Genomic DNA, 7,228 nt, shown 5'->3' with positions numbered 1-7,228 from the left:
TAGCTTAAGGAAGGCTCAAGTACAAGAGAAAGCTAGGATGAATTGCAAGAGTGCACTAAGAATATGCAATTGATGGTTTAATGCACTAAGAAAGAAGATGAGAGCTTTTTAGATCAAGAACAGGTAGGTAGGCTTTGAATGCAATTGTTCTCTTGGTCATAAATGAAGAGGAGCTCTCAATTTATAGGTTTCTAAGCTCGGGAGACAAAAACAGCAGAAAGTAGCCTCGACCGGACGAGCAAAGGGTCGACCGGATCACTAGCCGTTGGAGCATTTAATGCATAGCAGGTTACCGTTGCCTCGACCAGACTTCGACCGGACCTCGACCGGACAAGGGGTAAGGCTCGACCGGGAAAAGGAAGCTACTGGGAGAGAGAGAAGGTTTTTGTGCCTCCCTCGACCGGACCTCGACCGAACAAGGGAAATCGGTCGACCGGTTCCCCAACCGGTTGAGCCGGTTGGCCATAGCCACGATCGGATGAGCCTTTTGGCCCTGAAAACCTATCCTTTTTTATTTCTTTCTTTTCCAATACTTAAGCAAGGTCTTTAGGAGAGTTAATATGTCAATTTTAAGTCAATTTGCCTAAGGTATATTTGATAAAACTCGGGTTTTAAAGAAAATCAAGTTTTAAAGAATAAACCGAGTTTTCTAAGATGCATGAAAATGTATGAACATCCTAAGTGCACTCATGCTATCATCTTACATTCATTTCCTATGATCACAAGTCTTCCAAATGGTCTTTATCCCGTATTCGTTTGGTCCTTGAGATTATACCTGAGATTCTTAACAATTTAAAACAATTAGTCACTTAACCACGGTTTGTTATCATCAAAACCTGATTAGGAGAACCCTTGGGCTAACAGTATCTATTCAAAGTTATTTATGATAATGGTAATTAAAGAAAGTTATTTTATTTCAAATATAATAAGATTTTTACTAACAAACATACAATACAATAATCAATTCCATGTTGAATGATGAGAGGGTTCAAAATCATCATCATCAGTCCTATGACGAGTATAAAAATTGGGATGGCAATTCTCGTAGTGAGGATATGGTTGAAAGAGTTGTTCATAACTAGAATATGTTGGGTGAGATTGGCTTGATGATCCATAATCAGGAAACTATGGTTTCGAAGGCTATTTGGGATCAACACCATATTGATAGTATCCAAAACCTCGATAAGCAATGCTACTGCTACTAGAAGATTGATCATATCCATATGAGTAACTAGCTCGTGTTCCAGTATTTGAATATCCCTCTAGATGCATCATTGGAAATCAATCAAAATCATTTCTACTAAAAGTACTGGAAGAGCTATCATGGTCTCTAAAGTTGTGATATGATCTATCATCTACCCCTTTGAAATACGACCTTGATCCTATACCCAAATTTTGTAAGTGCTCATCAATACGGTGATAATTTGATCTATGATAATCATGCCCACTAAAATAATCATCATCATTGGGAAATGTAGTTAGTCTTTCCAAATGCTTTCGTTGTTCCCATATCCCTGGTCGATATCCATGACTCGTATCTTGTGTGGCATAGTAATTTTCACCTCCTTGTGTCCATGACATGCCAGGATCTGCTTGACTAACATAACCGCCCCTAGTGCCACCATATCCTCTAGTACCCTCACTAGTGCCATCAACTCCTCTATTGCCCCCACTGTAGGGACCCCTCCCCCTAATGCCACGTGACACACATTTCCTGATGACACGTGGCACGTATTCTCATCTAGATTACCCCCATCCGTATTTCCCCAAGAGTACACGTGGTGCGCTTCTCCTATCCGGACTTCCTCAAGGAGAAGCACACGACACTCTCAAATATCACATCTGGACGATCGTCATATCACATCCGGACGATCGACATATCCTATCCGGATATGTTTGTCCGGATCATTGACTGAAGTAAGCAAGTCTTGCATGTCATCATAACAGTCTGCCATGACCCACGTTCCACCACCTGCAGAGTGAAAGGACAGGAATGAAGTGACGGCAAGTCACTTCCCACGATCTCTGACAGCCGCTGCGCCTCCCACGATCTCTGTCAGCCGCCCGTAGGGTGATGATGGCCTTGCCACCACCTAGTGGCATCATAACAAGCCAAAATGTCTCTCTACCATTAAAGAGGGAAACAAAGCTTCTGGTACTATATATATGAACCTTCACACAAAGAGGAAGGTAAGCTTGCTATACCTAGTAAAAGGCCAACTGATTTATCTCTCTTTCCATGGCTGACAAAACCATCGGAGGGTGTGTCCGGACACCCTGTCCGGACGCCTTTTGCAGGAACGACTGAACCAGGAATCTATATTGGTTGAGATCGTGCGTCCCTCCACTTGGCAACTACGTGGATCACTAGGGACGCGAGACCTCAACATTGGCGCCGTTTGTGGGAAAATCGCTGATTCGGTCACCGACGAAGATGGCCACACCTTCCCAAAGCCGTTCATCTGGTAAGAGAGAAAAAGATCATTCTGAATGGCGCCAGGCCATCGAAAGAAGACAGTTAGCAAGCGAACGACAACTGCAAGCTCTCCTCCAGGAGACAGAAAAGTTAAGAGAAGAAAATGCGGTGCTACGCATCCAAGCTTCATCGACGGGGCCTCCCCGTCGCCAGCGTTCGAGAGGCCAGATGGCAAACTCAAGGCCGGAACCAGAGTCAATATACCTTGGGACAGCAAGAGCCATCCCAGAAAACAACAACGTTAGGCCACATAAGCCACACACTCCCATGCACCGAGCTCCTCATGAGGAAAGCTCAGACTCTACTCATTTTTCAGCAAAAAGACAACGCGACAAAAGGCCCCAGTTGTCAAACTCAATACGGGCGAGACTAGGCCCATAAGAGCCTAGAAAACCAAGGCCACCAGCAGCCACAGCCTGGGAAGTGCACCCTGACCCTATGGTCACCCCTATGGTGCAAAACGTTCTCCCACACTGTGACCCCATGGTCACCCCTATGGTGCAGAACGTTCAACCGCACCTAGCGGTACGACAATCTGGGAGAAACCTCCCAAATGAGCCGCCTATTGGCTCCATCAGCAAAAGGTTGGACGACATGCTCTCCACTCCTTTCTGCTCTCATATCATTCGTTACGAGCCCCCAAGGGAATTCCTCGTACCCAAATTCTCCACATACGATGGGTTCAGCGACCCCTTCGATCATATCATGCATTATCGACAACTCATGATTCTCGATATAAGCAACGACGCGCTGCTATGCAAAGTGTTTCCCGCCAGTCTACAAGGGCAGGCCCTCTCATGGTTTCATCGCCTACCTCCTAACTCTGTTGACAATTTCAGGGACTTATCAGAGGCTTTCGTGGGACAATACTTATGCTCCGCTTGACATAAGCAGAACATTAGTACTCTGTAAAACATAAAAATGCAAGATAACGAATCCTTAAGGGAGTTCGTGAAACGGTTTGGTCAAGTCGTACTTCAGGTAGAGGCTTACAATATGGATGCTGTCCTGTAGATCTTCAAGCGAGGCATCTGTCCAGGCACCCCATTTTTCGAATCACTCGCTAAAAAGCCTCTAACAACGATGGATGACTTGTTCAGACGTGCAAATAAATACTCAATGCTCGAAGATGACGTACGAGCAGCCACCCAGCAAGTCTTGATTGCTGGACAGGCATTTAGAAGTGGCGCGGATAGAAATGCCAAACTTCCGAACCGGCCAAGGCCGTTCGATCGAAGGTAGGAAGGGCCAGGTTGCCCGGAAAGACCGCCCCTCACACCTCTCTCCATATCATATGAGAAACTTCTCCCTATGATCCAAGGCATGTCCGACTTCAGGTGGCCTAGACCCCTCGGAACGGACCCATCCAAAAGAGATCATAGCAAAAAATGTGTCTTCCACAAGGAGCATGGTCACACAAAGGAAGAATGCAGGTGCCTCCATTATTTGGTCGAAAGGCTCATAAGGGCGGGACACTTAAAGCAATACCTCCACTCAAATGCCGGAGGTAGAGACGCTTCTCAAAACCACAACACTGGAGCCCCCAGGGCCCCAGCCGCCCCCAAAGCCGTTATAAACTATATTAACGGAGGCCCATCTGACGAGGAGTATGACTCCAAACGAAAGAGACAAAAGTTATTACGGGCCACATCGGTACGCGAGCGTATCAACTCCATCCGGCCTGGGATAACTGGAGGGGGCCCTCGCCCCATAGATAGGACAATCATTTTCCCACCAGTAGATCCCACCCGGATATTGCAGCCGCACCACGACGCCTTCATCATGTCCCTGGAAATAGGAGACTTCGACGTGAGACACATCCTAGTTGACCCGGGCAGCTCGGCTGATCTTATGCAAGCATTGGTTGTTAGCCACATGGGGCACAATCTCACAGGCCTCGAAAACCCTGGGCGAATCCTATCCGGATTCAACGGGTCGTCAACTACGTCATTGGGAGACATTGTACTACCGGTCCAAGCTGGCCTAGTCACTCTCAACGTACAATTTTCGGTGGTACAAGATTTATCACCTTTCAATGTCATCTTGGGGCGCACATGGCTACACTACATGAAAGCCATCCCCTCTACATATCATCAAATGGTAAGTTTCCTTACCAAGGATGGGCAAATTGACCTATATGGCAGCCAGTTAGCCGCTCGCCAATGCTACCAGATAGCACGAGAAGCAGGGACCAGCCAGGAGGATGCATTCCTCCCTGAGTCCAGCCATGCACGTGACCAATAGCAATTATTGGGTCCGGCGGACTAAGATCCCCCGACAGCGGATCCCTTGCAAGCAATCCAAATTTCGGAAGAAAGTACTCACCTTACGAATATCAGTTCCCTTCTGACACCAGAAAAGACTCGGAACATTTAGAATGCCCTCAGACAAAACCATGACATCTTTGCATGGGCACATTCTGATATGAAGGGAATTCATCCATCCATTACTTCTCATAGTCTTAACGTCTTTCCAACAGCCAGACCCATCCAGTAGAAGGTTAGGCTTTTTCACCCGGATAGACAAAAAATTATCCGGAACGAAATTGACAAATTACTAGAAACCGGATTCATTAGAGAAGTGGAATACCCGGACTGGCTAGCAAATGTAGTGGTGGTACCCAAAAAAGAAGGCAAATGGCGAGTGTGCGTCGATTACACCAACCTCAATAATGCATGTCCCAAAGACAGTTTTCCTTTACCACGGATAGATCAAATTGTCGATTCCACTGTTGGGCAGGGGATGCTCTCATTCTTGGACGCTTTCTCCGGATATCACCAAATCCCCATGTCCCCGGCTGACGAAGAAAAAACAGCCTTCATAACACCACATGGTCTCTATTGCTACAAAGTCTGGCGCCACTTATCAAAGACTGATGACAAAGATCTTCAAACCTCTAGTCGGTTGTACAGTAGAGGTATACATTGACAATATTGTGGTTAAAAGCAAAACTCGAGAGGAGCATGTCCTCCATTTACAAGAAGTCTTCCAACTCTTAAGGAAGTATGGCATGAAGCTAAATCCTTCCAAATGCGCCTTTGGCATAAGTGCTGGCAAATTCCTGGGATTCATGGTCAGTCAAAGGGGGATAGAGGTTAGCCCGGATCAAGTGAAGGCGGTCATAGACACACCACCCCCCAAGAACAAAAAGGAATTACAGCGCCTCACAGGCAAGCTCATGGCACTAGGGCGTTTTATAGCTCGATTCACTAATGAATTGCGACCATTCTTCTTGGCAATATGAAAAGCTGGAGCCAACGGATGGACAAACAGCTGTCAAAACGCTTTTAAAAAAATTAAACATTGCCTCATGCAACCGCCCATCCTGAGCAGCCCCATCACTGGTGAAAAATTGTACATGTACCTAGCTGTATTAGAGTGGGCAATCAGCGCTGCTCTATTCCGCTGCCCCTTGCCCAAGGAGCAGAAACCCATCTACTACGCCAGCAGAGCATTGGCAGACGTAGAAACCAGGTATTCAAAAATGGAGCTAACGACCTTAGCTCTTCGAAGTGCTACCCAGAAGCTCCGCCCCTACTTCCAAGCCCACCCAGTGGTTGTCCTAACTGACCAGCCCCTTCGCAACATTCTGCACAAGCTAGACCTAACCGACAGAATGCTTCAATGGGCTATAGAATTAAGCGAATATGGAATTGAGTTCCAACCTAGGCTATCCATGAAAGGCCAAGTTATGGTTGACTTCGTGCTGGAATACTCCCGAAGGCCTATCCAGCGCAAGAAACCAGATGAACAAGAGTGGTGGACTTTGCGGGTTGATGGAGCCTCACGATCATCAGGATTCGGAGTAGGGCCCCTGCTGCAATCACCAACAGGAGAACATTTGGAGCAAGCCATCCGACTGGGGTTCCCCGCCTCTAACAATGAAGCAGAATATGAAGCCATTCTATCCGGATTGGATCTCGCCCTGGCTCTATCCATCTCCAAGCTCCGTGTCTATAGCGATTCTCAACTTGTGGTCAGGCACGTCTAGAAGGAATACGAAGCTAAAGATGAGCGCATGGCGCGATACCTAGCTAAGGTGAGAGACACCTTACAACAATTCTCCAAATTGATGGTCGAAAAGATTAAACGGGCCGAAAATGGACGCGCCAACGCATTGGCAGGCATAGCTGCCTCCCTCCCCATTAAAAAAGCCATATTATTGCCTATACATGTGCAAGTCAACCCTTCCGTTGCGGAAATTTCCACCTGCAATACCATTGAGACAAGCCAAGCAAATGTCCAAGAGTGGACGAACGACATTATAGGGTACCTCCGGACAGGCACTCTGCCCGAGGATCCCAAGAAGGCACACAAGATTCGGGTGCAAGCCGCCCATTTCACCTTGATTGGGGGGCACTTGTACAAGCGATCCTTCACAGGTCCCTATCTCCGATGCCTAAACCATTCAGAGGCCCTATATGTATTAGCAGAATTGCACGAGGGAGTATGTGAAAATCATTCTAGAGGATGATCTCTAGCGCACAGGGCCCATTCGCAAGGATATTATTGGCCCACAATGAAGAAAGATGCGGCAGCCTATGTAAAAAAATGTGACAAATGTCAAAGGCATGCCCCCATTCCGCATATGCCATCGGAGACATTGAAACCAATTTCAGGCCCCTGGCCCTTCGCACAGTGGAGCATGGACATAGTAGGTCCCTTACCAACCGCACCCACTCAAAAGAAATTTCTGCTCGTCGCTATGGATTACTTCAGTAAATGGGTGGAAGCCGAAGCATACGCTAGCAT

Source organism: Vitis vinifera, chromosome 4 (genome assembly GCF_030704535.1).
Source record: "Vitis vinifera cultivar Pinot Noir 40024 chromosome 4, ASM3070453v1".
NCBI lineage: Eukaryota > Viridiplantae > Streptophyta > Magnoliopsida > Vitales > Vitaceae > Vitis > Vitis vinifera.
Note: the sequence above shows the minus strand (reverse complement) of the source record.